Here is a 16,462-nt window from a genome sequence, read left to right on the forward strand (position 1 = left end):
AAAACTAAAAGATGACAATTGTTCCGTTCCTTAAAAAAAAAATCCGTCCTCAGGAGTCTGGGCGCCACCGGCATAGGGAAGCCTCAGAATGTTTCTGTGCATCAGCCTCAGGGGAGACTGAGGAAGAGCAGAAAGGCCTGAGCTGGAGGAGCAGGCTACTGAGGCAGCTATCCTCAAAGGGCCAGCGGGGTCCGTTAGACTGGAGCACCAGTCCGGACACGCACAGACTCGGAGCTGCTTCCTCCGTACCTTCCCCTGGCCGGCTGCCTGCCCCGCCCAGGCCAAGACATCAACCCCGAACACGGAGTTGGGGACGGACCGTGCGGGGTGGGGGGGTCAGGGCCCGGGAGGGACCACCGACGGCTGTGCAGTCCCAGCAAACTCAGGCCCGCGTCCCAGGCCGCCTTACTTGCATGCCCGCCCGCCCCCAAGCCCACCCCGCTCACCGGGGGCTCCCGCTGCGGCTCCAGCCTTGGGTACCACCGCCTCGGCGCCAGGCCGCTAGGAGATGACACTGGAACGGACCCTTGAAGCAGCCGAGGCACAGAATAACGGCCGAGCCGTGGATACTGCGACTTCCTGTTGCTCCCTGCCCTTCATCCGGGATCTCTAGGAAGACACATCTCTATGGTTCGTTTCTTTTCCTAGCGCGCGAGGTTAGAGGAGGAACGCGAGCCCTTGGAATAAGCCCTCCTTCCTTACATCAAGTAAGAACCGGTTGCTGTGTTTCGGACTGGAAGGGCGCAGAGATGAAAGACAGGACCGAGGGTCTCAGGATGCTTGTTGCCTCCAAAGAAATTTGGACATTTCTGTTTTAATTTGCATTTCAATTGAGTTTGACAGGGAGTAACCTCTCATCTGAATGACCTGGTAGGTGACTTTTCTGGTCTCTTCGTGAACCTATGCAGTTCCCACTATAAATAACATGGATTATAAATCATCCTTTTGTGAATTCGCTTACTGTGGTGTATCTCTTGCTCACATGATCACATACTGGAGCTATGATATTAAATAGTAATCAAGTTGAAGGTGCAAAGTCATGTGCAAATGGTGGGGATATCTCTACCCTGAAAGAGGTTATTCCAGCTGTCCATCACGCTGGGTAAAGTTAGATGTATATAAAGGAAATTGGAATTCTGATCCTCTCTTTGGTCTTCAGTCTCTTAGGTGTGGACTTCTGGAATTGACACCCCTATATGTGACTATGGCTGGAATAAGGCTCCAAAAGGCCAAGGGCCATGTCTGCATGGATCCCATGTATTTAGCACCTAGTACAAAGCTGAAGCCATATAGGTTGTAGATAAATGTTTATTGAATTAGCAAAGTTTATGTTATTCTATTTATGTCTTTTTTTTTTTTTTTTTTTTTTTTTTTTTTTTTTTTTTTTTTTTTTTTTTTTTTTTTGTGAGACAGAGTTTGCTCTTGTCGTCCAGGCTGGAGTGCAGTGGCGTGATCTTGGCTTACTGCAACCTCCACCTCCACCTTCAGAGTAGTTGAGATTACAGGCACACGCCACCATGCCTGGATAATTTCTTTTTTTTTTTTTTTTGTATTTTTAGTAGAAACAGGGTTTCACCATGTTAGCCAGGCTGGTCTTGAACTCCTTACCTCTGATGATCCACCCACCTCAGCCGTCCAAAGTGCTGGAATTACAGGCGTGAGCCACTGCACCAGGCTTATTCTGTTTATTTCTACATGTTCTCTCCTGGTGTTCATTAAATAACATACTTAAACTTCATCCTTGATTCATTCATTCATTCATTCAACTACTGAGTACTTACCACATGCCAGATACTGTTCTGGGCACTAGGGACATAAATAAAGAGGTAAAGTTCCTGTTCTCATAGAGTTTACAGTTCTAGTGTGGTAAACAGAAAACAAATATAAATATATGTCAGGTGGTGATAAATGCTAAGAAGTGTGAAAGCTGTTCATAAGAATTGGGCCATTCTTGTCATACCTAACTAAAACAAAGTCGAGAAATTAGCTGGGGGAAGCACTGAGGATACAAAATATTGCTCCAGGAACGTATTTTCTGCAAGCTTGACTGCTGAAACTGCTTATTGTAACCCAAACCAGTTTTATCTATAGCTTCTGAGATAACTTGCTGCAACTCCAGGACTAATTTTGCCCACTGCAGTTGCTCACCAATTAGAGCTTGCCAGCTCCCCACACCCTTACTAGTGCCAATGAACTTTCTCAAAGAGGAATATGTAACATTCCTCCTTTTTGTAAAACCTCTAACTTTCTCTTTGTTCTTCAGAGAGGGCATCACTTTCAGTTCAAGCCAGAGACTATGTCTCCAAGTTTGTAAACTGATATTGTGAATAAAACTTTCTTTTATACTAGCTAGCCATCCTGGTGGTCCTTTGGATGACAGTAAAAAAAAAAAAAGGATAAGGAGGACTGCGAAGCAAAGGAGACTGAGAAGCAGCAGCCAATCAAGTAGGAAGAGAACAAGGAAAGAGTACTTTCTGGATCTCAAAACATGAACGAGTAGATTTTGAAATATTGATCAATGTGATTGCTGTTCTCCCCATACTAAATTATAATTTTACTTGTAAACCAAGGCTCCCTTCTCCTCCCCTGCCCTACCTAGGTAGACAGAAGTTACACACTATGGGACTGGAAACAAAAGGGACAAAGACTATAGTGAGTTAGGCCATTAGAAGCCTTCAGTAAGATGAAAAATATTGTTGCCTTGCAAGTGTTTCTGCTGGGAAAGAAGAAAGGAATGGGAGGAGCCAAAATGACTAACTAGACTAAGGACCACTGACCAGAGCCTGTAATCATTCACACTACTACTAAGAAGTGGCCTGGAAGCATGTAACCAAAGAGTTGTCAGCTGGTAAGGACCACCAATTGCCAATGGCCACCCCAGACCCTCAGTTTTGTCATTCCGTTTGTGCCCTGGGATTCTGCCCATCTGACAGAGAACTTGAAGCATGCTCACCACTGCCCCAAGATGAAAGACCTGGTAACCTTGTGGAGTGATGGTGATAGGAAAGGAACACCCTATTTTTGACCAAGGTGGAATTACACAAAACTTGTTTAAAGTGGGCCAGAGATCTGGGACATACAACACACGGCCTCTGTTTTACATACACACACATTCCTGGTATTCAGAATTCCCAAATGTACAGGTGAAGAAAACCAAGCAAAGAAGAAATAAATGGATTTGAGATAGGCATATGAGAAGAGGCTGGAAGCAGAGGACTGACATTTCAAGATGGGATAAGATCTCAGAATACTGATCAACTAAAATGGAAATCCCAATCTCAATGGAAAGTTTGTATTTCTCATCTTTCTTAAAACCCCACTTTGGCCGGGCGCAGTGGCTCACACCTGTAATCCCAGCACTTTGGGAGGCCGAGGTGGGTGGATCACGAGGTCAACAGATCGAGACCATCCTGGTCAACGTGGTGAAACCCCGTCTCTACTAAAAATACAAAAAATTAGCTGGGCATGGTGGCACGTGCCTGTAATCCCAGCTACTCAGGAGGCTGAGGCAGGAGAATTGCCTGAACCCAGGAGGCGGAGGTTGCAGTGAGCCAAGATCACGCCATTGCACTCCAGCCTGGGTAACAAGAGTGAAACTCCGTCTCAAAAAAACAACAACAACAACAACAAAAAAAAACCCCACTTTGTCAAGAGTTGTTTTTAATGCAAATTGGAATGTGATTGACCTATGACCAAGGATTATATATATATAATATATATGGCTAAGAAATCTCAAGACATGCAATCTGGAGACCCAAGAGAGCTGAAGGTATAGTTGTAATCCAAGAACAATAGGCCTGGGAAGCAGAAAAACTGCTGGTGTAACTTTCAGTCTGAGGCCTAGGCTGAATCCAAATCCTTCTCAGATTCCTAGTCTGATGCAATATGATCTAAACCATATCATCCAAGTGTAAGTCTGTTCTCACACTGCTATAAGAAATGCCTGAAATTGAGTACTTTATAAAGAAAAGAGGTTTAATTGGCTCACAGTTCTGCAGACTGTACAGGAAGCATGGCAGCATCTGCTTCTGGGGGGGGCCTCAGGGAGCTCATGGGGGAAGGCAAAGTGGGAGCAGACATCTGTCGTGGCAGGAGAAGGACCAAGGGTGGGCAAGGGGAGGTGCTACACACTTCTAAACAACCAAGTCTCACTGGCTATCTCAAAACAGAACCAAGGGGTAAATCCACCCCTATGATCCAATCACCTCCCATCAGGCCCCACCTCCAACATTGGGAATTAGAATTTGACATGAGATTTGGGTGGGGACAGAGATCTAAATCATATCACCAAAGATGGGAGAAGACCAATGTCCCAGCCAGAAGACAGGCAGAGAGTAAATTCTCCCTTTCTCAGTCTTTTCCTTCTACTCAGGCTTCCAATGGCCTGGATGAGGCTCAGTCATGCTAAGGAGAGCAATAAGTCTACAGATTCAGATATTAATCTCATTCAGAAATACCTCCACAGACACTCAGAATAATGTTTAACCAAATATCTGGGCACACGATGGCCTAGTCAAGTTAACATGTAAAATTAACTATCACATATGGCTTCTTCCAAATACAGTTCAGGGCATTATTTTAAAAAGTTTTTCTAGGCACTGAAGGGCATCCATGGTGGTTAAATTGGGCCAGGGTCACTTAGAAGGATTAATTTCAGATCTGAATATCTGTCTTGGACAACCTTACCCCCTTATCTTTACATCCTCAGAGAGGGGTCACTGTAGGAATGAGGGAGTCACAGTGAAGGGAAAGTTAGAGAAGGGGAAAGGCCACCTGTGAAAGGCCAACCACACTGGGAGCAGAGAGGGGTAAATCCAGTCCAGACTGGAAAGCTTGAGGGAAGGCAGAAAAGACATATTCTTTGCTTTTTGGAAGACGGTATTAATCCCATTGCTTATCCTTTTACCCTCATCGGAGGCCTACCTGGAGAGGTGGGAAAAGGCACATAATCTTTGGTAGGAATAGAGGTATTGCAAAATCAGAGGACCTGAGCTTGGGGTGCTTGTGGCTTTGACAGGAGCTTTAGAATCTGAAAGGGTGAAGGGACTGTTATGGCCCTAGTAAGAAAGGAAAGGAAGTGGGATACTGGGGGATCTGCTTTGGTCTTTCTGTAGCCTTTCCCAAGGGCTAGATGAAAATGAAAACCTCAGGTTGTTCCGAATTGGTTTCTAGGCCAGCCCTCTATTACTAGGCTGGTGATGCTACAATTAATCAAAAGATCATTGACCCCTGATAGAGGTCTTTACTAGTGCCAAAATCTACCCAGCTGCACTTTCTGCATCCCACTCCCAACACATACACACAAACACACATGTACACCACATACACACTCAATTTTCAGCACTATGTAACTGGCAATCACAAAACATTTCAGTTGAATTAAGCCAGAGTTCAAATCAGAACGGTGAGGCAAAGCTAGAATATTAGAAAAAATTTATTTGCTATATGTTAGCCTCTTTCACATGGTTAATTTCATTTACTCCTTACATAAACCCTTTGAGATAGATAATATTATCACAGTTTTGATTATACTGAAACTAAGGATGAATAAGTTTAAGCAATTTGTTAAAATACCTTCCTAATAACCAGTAAGGCTTTGAAATCCAAGGCAAGTGCTGTTTCCACCACTATATTTAGGCTTTTGTACACCCAGAAGCAAGAAAATCATTCAGGAGACTGAGGCAAGACACAGGTAGAGAGAAAGGGGAGAAAAGTCAGGACAGCCAGCATGAAGAGTGTCTTCAGTCTCCTGAGTACTTTAGCTGTGGTCAGGTCTTGGACAATTCATGCTAATTTGAATGCAAATGAGCATTAATATGTTGTGTTCACTGGGAATCCATCCAAGGCTTTGATAATCGTTGGGAGTGGGAGGCAGGGAGACCTGCTATCTTGGTTTATACCCACCTGGACTTTTATATGGAAGGTTATGACTCTTCAATACACTCTGCTCTAGAGAGGCCCAAAAATGTTAATTCTAAAGTCAGTCTAGTATCTCCTAGCCTTAGAGGGGTCTGGGGGTGTCTGGGGAGCAGAACAAATATAACTGAGACCCTTCCCAGTCCAAGATATTCTGCAGATACTTTACTTTGGGTTATGGAAAAACAATAGAAGTAGTTACTACATAGGTAAAGGGCATATTTTAAAACACTAAAATTCTTTGATGTTAAAAGGATAGTAAAAGAAGTATCTGCTTATTATCTAAAACAGATGTTCTTTGTATTCTCTACCGCAGTCACCTCTGCCCATCTCTGATTTTCTTGCAGCTGTGGGAGAATGGATGTAGCCATCCTGACAGAATCCCATCTCAAGCACATACCATAACATCTTAGGCTATTTGGTTGAAGGCTTCCTCTACAAGTGTAGAATGCTGTTCAGCTAGGTCTGAGGCACAAACTGGAAGAAGTGGATGAGAATAACATCCCCTCAGGCAAACTTGAAAGAATGATAAATAAGAATTGGTACAGAAATGCCCCAACATCCTGTCCTTTGACATGAAAATTCTGAGCTATGTTCTACATGGGCCCTTAGAGGGCCGCTAGCAAAAATGAGCCTCAGTTGCCCACAGTGGAACCAGCTCAATAACTCATTCTTTGTTGGCTTTCAACTTTCCTTGTCTCACCCTCCCTGCTTACTCCCTCCTGCTCCTTGAGATCATCTAATCTACTCCACCTACATCCATGTCTCCAGGTCTGCTGTTGGAAAAACCTAAACTTATAATCAACCTTTTAAATTCAAACAAGGTTGGGAGCTTTGACAATGCCCAATTTTGTGAACACCCACGTATTAGTTTGATTGAAGACTAATTACCTTTTTCCAGAGGAGGCTCCAGAAGCCAATCCTTTACCTTCTTTCTAAGTAGATAGGCCTTTACACAGATACACACAATCAACAAGCTCTTTAGCACATCTTGTCTTCCTGAATCATACACTAATGAGGAAAATGGAGGATCCTACCCAGAGGAGAATTGTGAGCTCAAAGTTCTCACCACTATGGAAAGAGATGCAGACTCCACAGGCTAGACCAGATGGTGGAAAACTTGACCTCCTGGAGGCTGTGCCTTGATGCAGGGCAGTCCAGGAGCCAAAGCAACAAAAGTCAATGGATCTTTGTGCTAGTGTTCCACTGTAAATCCAACCCAGCTGCTCCCAGAATGTTTTTTATTTCTCTGCTTCCCACCACTATCCAGCTTCTTCACTCTCAATCTTCTGCCCCCTTCGTTAGTCCTTCTTATTACAACTTCTGTCCACTCATACTTTCTGCTTGCTGTGGCTCCTAATGACGTGGCTTCTCTTCATCCACAATTTCTGCTTCAGCTCCTGCTCTTACTTGCCTTATTTTTGCCCTACTTCCAATTTAGAATTTCCTTAGAAAGGGATTCCAATTGGTAGAGTCATTAAATATTGTCTCTGTTTGGGCAGAGCTTTGGCCTGAGGCCACACTCTGCAGGATAGTTAAAAGGAAACAACATATTCATGTCTAGTGATCATGACAGTAATTACTCTGCCTTCTCCCATATTTGACTTGAGATGTTTGCTAATCGTCTCTCCATAACATCTTTTCAGACAACTATGGAACCATACAGTGTTATGGTTGGAAACGAACCTACAGTTCATCATTTTACTAAAGATCTTACCTCTGTAAGACCACATCATTCTTTTTAAACTGGTCACTTGCCCTCCAGTTGCCCTTCTAACTTGGTTGTGATAGATTAGTAACTGTTTGTCCCTGATATCTTCTTTTACCCTCTCTGATAAACTTCTCCCCCATTTTTTTTCTACCCATGAAGAAAAAGTTGAGCTACTACCATTTCATTCTTGATCACAATATGTCACTCATCCTACACCCATAATCTGACTATTTTAATAAAAGGTCTCTTGATGATTCTGTTTCCACAAGACAAAAAATTGAGTAAAGTTGTTTTCTGCTTTCTTTTGATAGTAGATGAGAACAGAATAGACTTGACTATGAAGTGGAAAATTTTTAAAGGATCAAAGTTATCTGATGGAACATCAAGAGGATTCTTTCTTTTAAGAGAAATGGGGTCTCGCTCTGTCATAGTAGCACAATCATAGCTCAGTGCAGCCTTGAACTCCTGGGCTCCAGCGATCCTCCTGCCTCAGTCTCCCAAGCAGCTGGGACTACAGATGAATACCATCACGCCCCCAGCTAGTAAGAAACCAGAGACTAGAGATGCCTATGAAGACACTTTTGTGAAGTTAGAAGAATTACCCTTGAATGAAGAAAGGAGCTGACTAGAAGTAATTTATTGAATAACACATAAGGATTTTTTAAAACCTACAAAAGATAAATGTGAGAAAGATAAGGAGTTTGGGGAATCCTCCCATGTCCTCTAGTCTTACTATACATTAGGAGTTCTGATGGGACAGAAATTCTACCAATGTGATGAATGTGGCAAAGCTTTCAATCAAAGTGCATACCTCAATGGCCATCGGAAAATCTATACTGGAGTGAAACCTGTGAATAAATGAGTATTATATGATATTCAGGTAGAATTTTCCATCCAATGTATATTTTTATGTCAGACATTTTAATCTCTAGAAATCGAATTTAAATCTTTTAAATATCTTTTCTGTCTGGTAAACAAGTTCAATCTTTTCCCTTGATTTTTGCTTATATAATATATAGCTATAATAACTGCATTAATATCCTTGTTTGTTGATTCTTTGTATCAGTTTGAGGTCAGGTTTGAATAACTGATTTTTCTCATCAATAAAGGTTGTATTTTCCTGTTTGTTGATACGCTGAGTGATAACTGTATGGCAGACATTTTCCATTTTACATTGTTGGAGGAAGAATACTTTTTGTTCCTTTAACTATTCTAGGGCATAGGGGATGCAGTTAAGTTACATTAGGTCAGAGAACATATTTTGTATTATTTAAATCCTTCTGATGTATTAAGGTTTGTTTTTTCACCTAGTATATCATTTTTCCTGGAGAATGTTCCATGTGTACTTGAGAAGAAGATGTATTCTGCTATTCTTCAGTGGTATGTTCTAGGGCTGTATTGGGCCTGGTTGGTTAATAGGGCTCACATCCTCTATTTCCTTGTTGATATTCTTTCTGGTGTTCTATTATTGAAAGTTGGGTATTGAAGCCTCCAGCTATTATTGTTGGATTGTCTATTTCCCTGCTTCATCTCTTTCAGTGTTTAATGTATTTTGGGCGTATTTCAGTAGCTGAATACACATTTGTAATTGTTCTATCTTCCTGATAAATTGACCCCTGTATTGTTATAAAATGTCCCTTTTTTATCTGAAATAGTATCTTTTCTTTGGTTTTAGAGTCTAGTTCGTCTTGTCATATAACCACTCAAGCTTTCTTATGGTTATTATTTGCAAGATACATCTTTTTCCATCCTTTTACTTTTAATCAATTTGTGTCTTTGAAACTAAAGTGTGTCTCCTGTAAACAGCATATAATTGGATCTTGTTTTTTTTTTTTTATCCAGGCTGACAATCTCTGCTTTTTTATTGGATTGATTAATCCATTCACATTTAATTTTATTACTGATATGGGGTTTTAGCTCACATTTCACCTGGAAGAAGATATAATTGGATTTATGTCTGCCATTTTACTTTTTTTGTTCTCTCTTTTTATTATTATGAACTCATTCTTCTTTTTCTTTTCTTTTTTTTTTCTTTTTTTTTTCTGATAGGGCCTCACTCTGCCCCTAGGCTGGAGTGCAGTGACATGATAATGGCTCACTGAAGCCTTGAATTCCTGGGCTCAAGTGATCCTGCTGCCTCAGCCTCTCAGCTAGCTGGGACTATAGGCATGTGCCACTATGCCCAGCTAAGTTTTTAAACTTTTTTTTTGTTTGTTTAGATGGAGTCTCACACTGTTGCCTGGGCTGGAGTGCAGTGGCATGATCTTGGCCCACTGCAATCTCCACCTCCCAGGTTCAAGCGATTTTCCTGCCTCAGCCTCCTGAGTAGCTGGGATTACAGATGCCCACCACCACACCCAGCTAATTTTTTGTATTTTTAGTAGAGATGGAGTTTCACCATGTTGGACAGGCTGGTCTCGAAATTCTGACCTCATGATTTGCCTGCCTTGGACTCCCAAAGTGCTGGGATTACAGGTGTAAGCCACCATGCCTGGCCACTTTTAAAAATTTTTAGTAGAAATGAGGTCTCACTATGTTGCCCATGCTGATCTCAAACTCCTGAGCTCAAGCAATCCTCCCACTTTAGAATTATTTCTCTAATCCCCAATCCCCTAGCAATCACCACTCTACTTTCTGTCTTTATGAGTTTGCTTAGGTATCTCTTAGAATTAGAATTATAGCCTTTGTTTCTGTGTGACTGATTTCTTTACTAAATTTGTTTATCAGTTCAACTGCCTCAGCCTCCCAAAATGCTGGGATTACAGACATGAGTCTCCACACCCAACCTGTTTTTAATTTTTTGAGAAATTGCTATACAGTTTTCTGTAGCAGCTGTGCCATTTTACATCCTCACCAATGGTGCACAAAGGTACCAATTCTGCACATTCTCATCAATGCTTATGATTTTCTTGTTGTTGTTGTCATTGTGTTTTTGATAATAACTATCATAATGGTGTGAGATGACCTCATTGTGGTTTTGATTTGTACTTCTCTAATGATTAATGATGCTGCCATTTTTTCATATGATTGTTGGCCATTTGTATAACATCGAAGAAATGTCTATTTAAGTCTTTTGCTAATTTTTTGCGTTTTTTTGTTCTTGAATTGTAGGAGTTATTTATATAATCTGAATATCAACTACTTATCAAGTGTTTAATTGTATTTTCTCCCATTCCATAGATTGCCTTTTCAGTCTGGTTATGTCTTTTGGTGCACAGAAGTTTAAAATTTTGATGTAGTCTAGTTTATCTATTTTTACTTTTATTTTTATTTTTTCAAGACGGAGGCTCGCTCTGTTGCCCAGGCTGGAGTGCAGTAGCATAATCTCGGTTCACTGCAACCTCCACCTCCCAGGTTCAAGGGATTCTCCTGTCTTAGCCTCCCGAGTAGCTGGGAGTACAGGCACACGCCACCACATCCAGCTAATTTTTGTGTTTTTAGAGTAGAGATGGGGTTTTGCCATTTGGGGCCAGGCTGGTCTCAAACTTCTGACCTCAAGTGATCCAACCTCCTCAGCCTCCCAAAGTGCTGGGATTACAGGCATGAGCCACTGCACCTGGCTTTACTTTTATTGCCTGTGCTTTTGGTGTCATATCCAATAATTCATTGCCAAATCCACATTTAACTTTTAAAAAACAGCCAAACTGTTTACCACAGTTGTTACACTACTTTACATTTCTGCCTACAATGTTTGAAAGTTCCAGTTGCTCCACATACTTGCCAACATGTGATGTGGACTATCATTAATTTTCATCATTCTAATTGGGGTGTAGTGGTATCTCCCCGTGCTTTCAATTTGCATTACCCTAAAAACCAATGATGTTGAATATGTTTTCCAGTGCTTATCTGCCATCTTTTTTTTTTTTTTGAGACAGAGTTTCGCTCGTTACCCAGGCTGGAGTGCAATGGCGCGATCTCGGCTCACCGCAACCTCCGCCTCCTGGGTTCAAGCAATTCTCCTGCCTCAGACTCCCGAGTATCTGGGACTACAGGCGTGCACCACCATGCCCAGCTAATTTTTGTATTTTTAGTAGAGACGAGGTTTCACCATGTTGACCAGAATGGTCTCGATCTCTTGACCTCGTGATCCACCCGTCTCAGCCTCCCAAAGTGCTGGGATTACAGGCTTGAGCCACCACGCCCGACCGCTTATTTGCCATCTTAATGTCTTCTTCAGTGATGTGTCCATTCAGATCTTACACATTATTTTACTGAGTTCCTTATTGCTGAACTTTGATACTTTTGGATACAAATCCTTTATCAGCTTCCTTATTGTCGAAACTTGATACTTTTGAATACAAATCCTTTAACAGATATATGCTTTAGTGTTATTTTTCCCAGATTTGGGCTTGTTTTGTAATTTTCCTGACAGTACTTTTCAAAAAACAGATCTTTTACTTTTGATGACATACACTTTATCAAATTGTTATTTTGCGAATGATACCTTTGATGTCACATGTAATAAATGTTTGTCTAATGGAAGATGACACAAATTTCTCCTGGTTTATTCTAGAATCATTGTTTTAGGTTCCCTACTAAGGTATATTATTCATTATTGATTAATTTTAATACATTGGGAGATACTGATCAAAGTTAACATTTTTACATAGGGATACTCAATTATTCCAATATGATTTGTTGGAAAGAAACCATTTATTCACTTTGAACATTTGTCAAAAATCAGTTTCCCATGTATGTGTGGATCTGTTTCTGAAGTTTTTATTATTTTCTATTTATCTATTTTTCTATCACTATGCCACAACAACACTGTCTTGACTGCTGCAGTTCTACATAAGTCTTAAAATCAGGTTACCCCTCCAATTTTTAAAAACATTTTTCTGAATTGTTTTGGCTACTCTAAGTTCTTTGCATTTTCAAATAGACTTTAAAGACAACTTTTTAATTTTAAAACACATGCACAACTAATAGAATTTTGATTGAGATGGAGTTGAATCTAGTTCAATTTGTGGACAATTAACATATTAACCGTACTGCATACTCTAATCCATGAACAAGGCAGAAGTTAGGTCTTCTTTAATTTTTCCTACCAATGTTTTATAGTACTTCATACACAGATATTTTGCATTTTGTCATATTACTGCATTTCATATTTTAATGCTATTACAAATGGTATCATTATTGAAATTTTGATTTCAAATCATTCATTGCTAGTATATAAAAATAAAATGGATTTTTATAAAGTTAAGTGTCCTGCAACCTTCCTAAACTCACTTATTAGTTCTAGTAGCTTTTAAAATAGATAACTGGATTTCATACATAACTAGTCATGTTGTCTACAAAGAAGGGCAATTTTACTTTGTTCTTTCCAACCTATATGTCATTTGTTTATTTATTTAAACAAATGCCCTGACTAGAACCTGCAGTACACTGTTGAGTAGAAGAAGTGGTAAAAGTACTTCGTCTTGTTCCTGATCTCAGGCAGAAAGCTTAGTCTTTCACCATTAAGTGTGATACCAACTATAACATTTTTAAAGATACTTTTAAATCAGCCTTAGGATCTCTTTTACCCCTAATGTGTAGAGGGCTTTAAAATTTCTAAATCAAGGATGGATGTTGGATTTTTTCAAAAGCTTATTCTACACCATTACAGTGACCATGATTTTTCACTTTTAGCTTATTAATATGGTGAATTACATTGATCAATTTTCAAATATAAAGCCAACTTTGCATTTTTTGTATCATTTCCTTTGGTCGTGATTTATTATCCAACTATTTGATAGTGATTTATTAAAATTTCATATTGTTGGCTTTAATTTTATAAAATTTCATTTAGGATTTTTGCATTTCTGTTTGTGAAGGCTATTGGCCTGTACTTTTATTGTTAACACTTTTATTGTATTGGATCTGGGTAATGCTGAATGAGTTGGAAAATTTCCTCATATTCAATATTCTGCCAGAGCTTATATAAAGTTAGTACTATTTCTTCCTTAAACATTTGATAAAACTTACCAGTGAAGCCTCCTAGGTCTAGATTTAAAAAAAAAAATTTTAATTTCTCTGAGCACATAGTAAGTGTGTATATTTATGAGGTACAGGAGATACTTTGATACAAACATGCAATGTGTAATAATCACGTTGTGGAAAATGGGGTATCCATTCCCTCAAGTATTGATTCTTTGTGTTACAAAGATCAAATTATACTTTTAGTCATTTTAAAGTTGCAATTAAATTATTATTGACTGTAGACACTCTGTTATCAAATATTAGGGCTTATTCATTCTTCCTATTTTTTAATACCCAATAACCATCCCCACTATCCCCAAACCCCACTACCCTCCCCACCTTCTGGCAACCATCCTTTTACTCTCTATCCCCATGAGTTCAATTGCTTTTATTTAGATCCCACAAATAAGAACATATGATGTTCATCTTTCTGTGCCTGGCTTATTAACATAATGACCTCTGTTCCATCCACATTGTTGCAAATAACAGGATCTCATTCTTTTTTATAGCTGAATAGTATTCCACTGTATATAAGCACCACTTTTTCTATATCCATTCATCTGTTGATGGACGCTCAGGTTGCTTCCAAATCTTGGCCATGTGAACAGTGCTGCAATAAACATAGGAGTACGGATATCTCTTCAATTTGCTGATTTCCCTTGTTTTGGGTATACACCCAACAGTGGGATTGCTAGATCATATGGTAGCTTTATTTTCAGTTTTTGTTGGAACCTCCAAACTGTTCTCCACAGTGGTTGTGCTAATTCACATTCTGCCAACAGTGTATGAGGGTTCCCTTTTCTCCACATCCCCACCAACATTTGTTATCACCTGTCTTTTGAAAAAAGGCCATTTTAACTGGGCTGAGATGATATCGCATTGTAGTTTTTATTTGCATTTCTCTGATGATCAATGATGTTGGGCACCTTTTCATATGCCTTTTTGCCATTTGTATATCTTCTTTTGAGAAATGTCTACTGAAATCTTTTGCTTATTTAAAAATCAAATTATTAGTTTTATATAGAGTTGTTTGAGCTCATTATATATTCTGGTTATTAATCCCTTGTCAGATGGGTAGTTTGTAAATATTTTCTCCCACTCTATGGGTTGTTTCTTCACTTTGTTAATTGTTTTCTTTGCTGTGCAGAAGCTTTTTAACTTGATTTGATCCTGGGCCTAAATTTCTGTGTCTATGGGGAAGTGTTTTAATAATTTTTTATAGTTATAGTGCTATTCAGGTTATCTATTGTTTTTCTAAAATGAGTATTGGTAGTTTGTGTCTGTCAGGGACCTGGTCATTTGATCTAAATTTCAAAGTTAGTGGCAAAAATTTGTTTATAACTTCCCCCCATTATCCTTTAATTGGTGTAGAATCCATAGTGATGTCACTTCTTTTAATCCCAATATTGATACTTCGTGTCTCTTTTCCTTTTTTCCTGATCAGTCCTACTAGAAGCTTATACATTTTATTTATTTTCTAAAAACCACTTTTGGCTTGATTTTCTCTATTGTTTTCTATTTCAAAGGTTCCCATTTTAATCTTTATTATTTCATTTCTTCTGTTTACTTTGGCATTACTTTGCTCTTTTTATTCTAGTTTCTTAAACTTCACTCTTTCCTTCGTTTTCTCTAACATTGAGATAGGGTTTCACTATTTGCCCAGGCTGCATTTGAACTCCTGGGCTCAAGCAATTCTCCCACCTCAGCTTCCCAAGTAGATGAGATTGTAGGCATGCACCACCACACCTGGCTACTTTTTTTTTTGGGGGGGGGGTCTAGATACAGTCTATGATACTGTTTCTAATGTAGATATTTAGTGCTGTAATTTTCCTCAGTTAATGTTTTGACAAGATTCCATATATATATATATATATATATTTGAGATGGGGACTTGCTGTCACCCAGGTTGGAGTGCAGTGGTGTGATTATAGCTCACTGTAGTCTTGAACTCCTGGGCTCAATGATCCTTTCATGCCAGCCTCCTAAGTAACTAGGACTATAGGCATGCACCACAATGTCTAGCTACATTATTATTATTATTGTAGAGACAGGGTCTCACTATGTTACCCAGGCCAATCTTGTCCTGGCTTCAAACAATCCTCCAACCTTGGCCTCCCAAAGTGCTGGGATTACAGGTGTTAGCCGCTATGCCTGGCCATAACATTTTCTTTTCTTTCTTCTTTGTATTATTATTTTGAGACAGAATTTTGTTCTGTTGCCCAGGCTGGATTGCAGTGGTGTTATTACTGCTTACTGCAGCCTCAACTTCCCAGGCTTGAGTGACCATCCCACCTCAGCCTCTGGAGTAGCTGGGACTACTGGTATGTGCCACCACACCCATGTATATATATATATATGTCCTATTTTTTGTAGAGACAGCGTTTTGCCATGTTGCCCAGGCTGGTCACGAACTCCTGAGCTCAAGTGATTTGCCTGTCTCACCCTCCCAAAGTCCTGGGATTACAGGTGTAAGAAGTCACTGTGTCTGGTCCATAACTTTTTTGATCAGCTATAATTATTTGTTTTATAATGACTGCTTTAGAATTTACAGTGTATGTCTTTAGCTTATTAGTCTACCTTCAAGTGATATTATACTACTTCCTGTACAGCATTGGCATACAGCAGTGGTTCTCATTTTGGGGCAATATCGAGATATATATTTTTTAGATGGAGTTTCGCTCTTGTTACCCAGGCTGGAGTGCAATGGCACAATCTCGGCTCACCGCAACCTCTGCCTCCTGGGTTCAGGCAATTGTCCTGCCTCAGCCTCCTGAGTAGCTTGGATTACAGGCACGTGCCACCATGCCCAGCTAATTTTTTGTATTTTTAGTAGAGATTGGGTTTCACCATGTTGACCAACATGGTCTCGAT

General features: G+C 39.9%; 1 protein-coding gene across 9 annotated transcripts in view; it reads right to left on the reverse strand.

Annotated features, from left to right (window-relative positions):
- The window catches only part of ZNF197 (zinc finger protein 197), a 55,799-nt gene that overhangs the window by 22,005 nt on the left and 17,332 nt on the right, over window positions 1-16,462 (reverse strand). For 4 of the 9 annotated variants that reach the window (XM_074404007.1, XM_074404006.1, XM_010336991.3 and 1 more), the window contains exon 1: window positions 447-1,231. The exons of 3 other annotated variants lie outside the window; for them this stretch is intronic. The gene's annotated coding sequence lies outside the window, so the exon portion shown is untranslated. Of the gene's footprint in view, window positions 1-446; window positions 1,232-16,462 lie in introns of those variants that run through there. 2 more of the 9 variants (XM_074404004.1, XM_074404005.1) reach the window with 2 other exon arrangements.

Source organism: Saimiri boliviensis, chromosome 8 (genome assembly GCF_048565385.1).
Source record: "Saimiri boliviensis isolate mSaiBol1 chromosome 8, mSaiBol1.pri, whole genome shotgun sequence".
In the NCBI taxonomy this organism is placed as follows: domain Eukaryota; kingdom Metazoa; phylum Chordata; class Mammalia; order Primates; family Cebidae; genus Saimiri; species Saimiri boliviensis.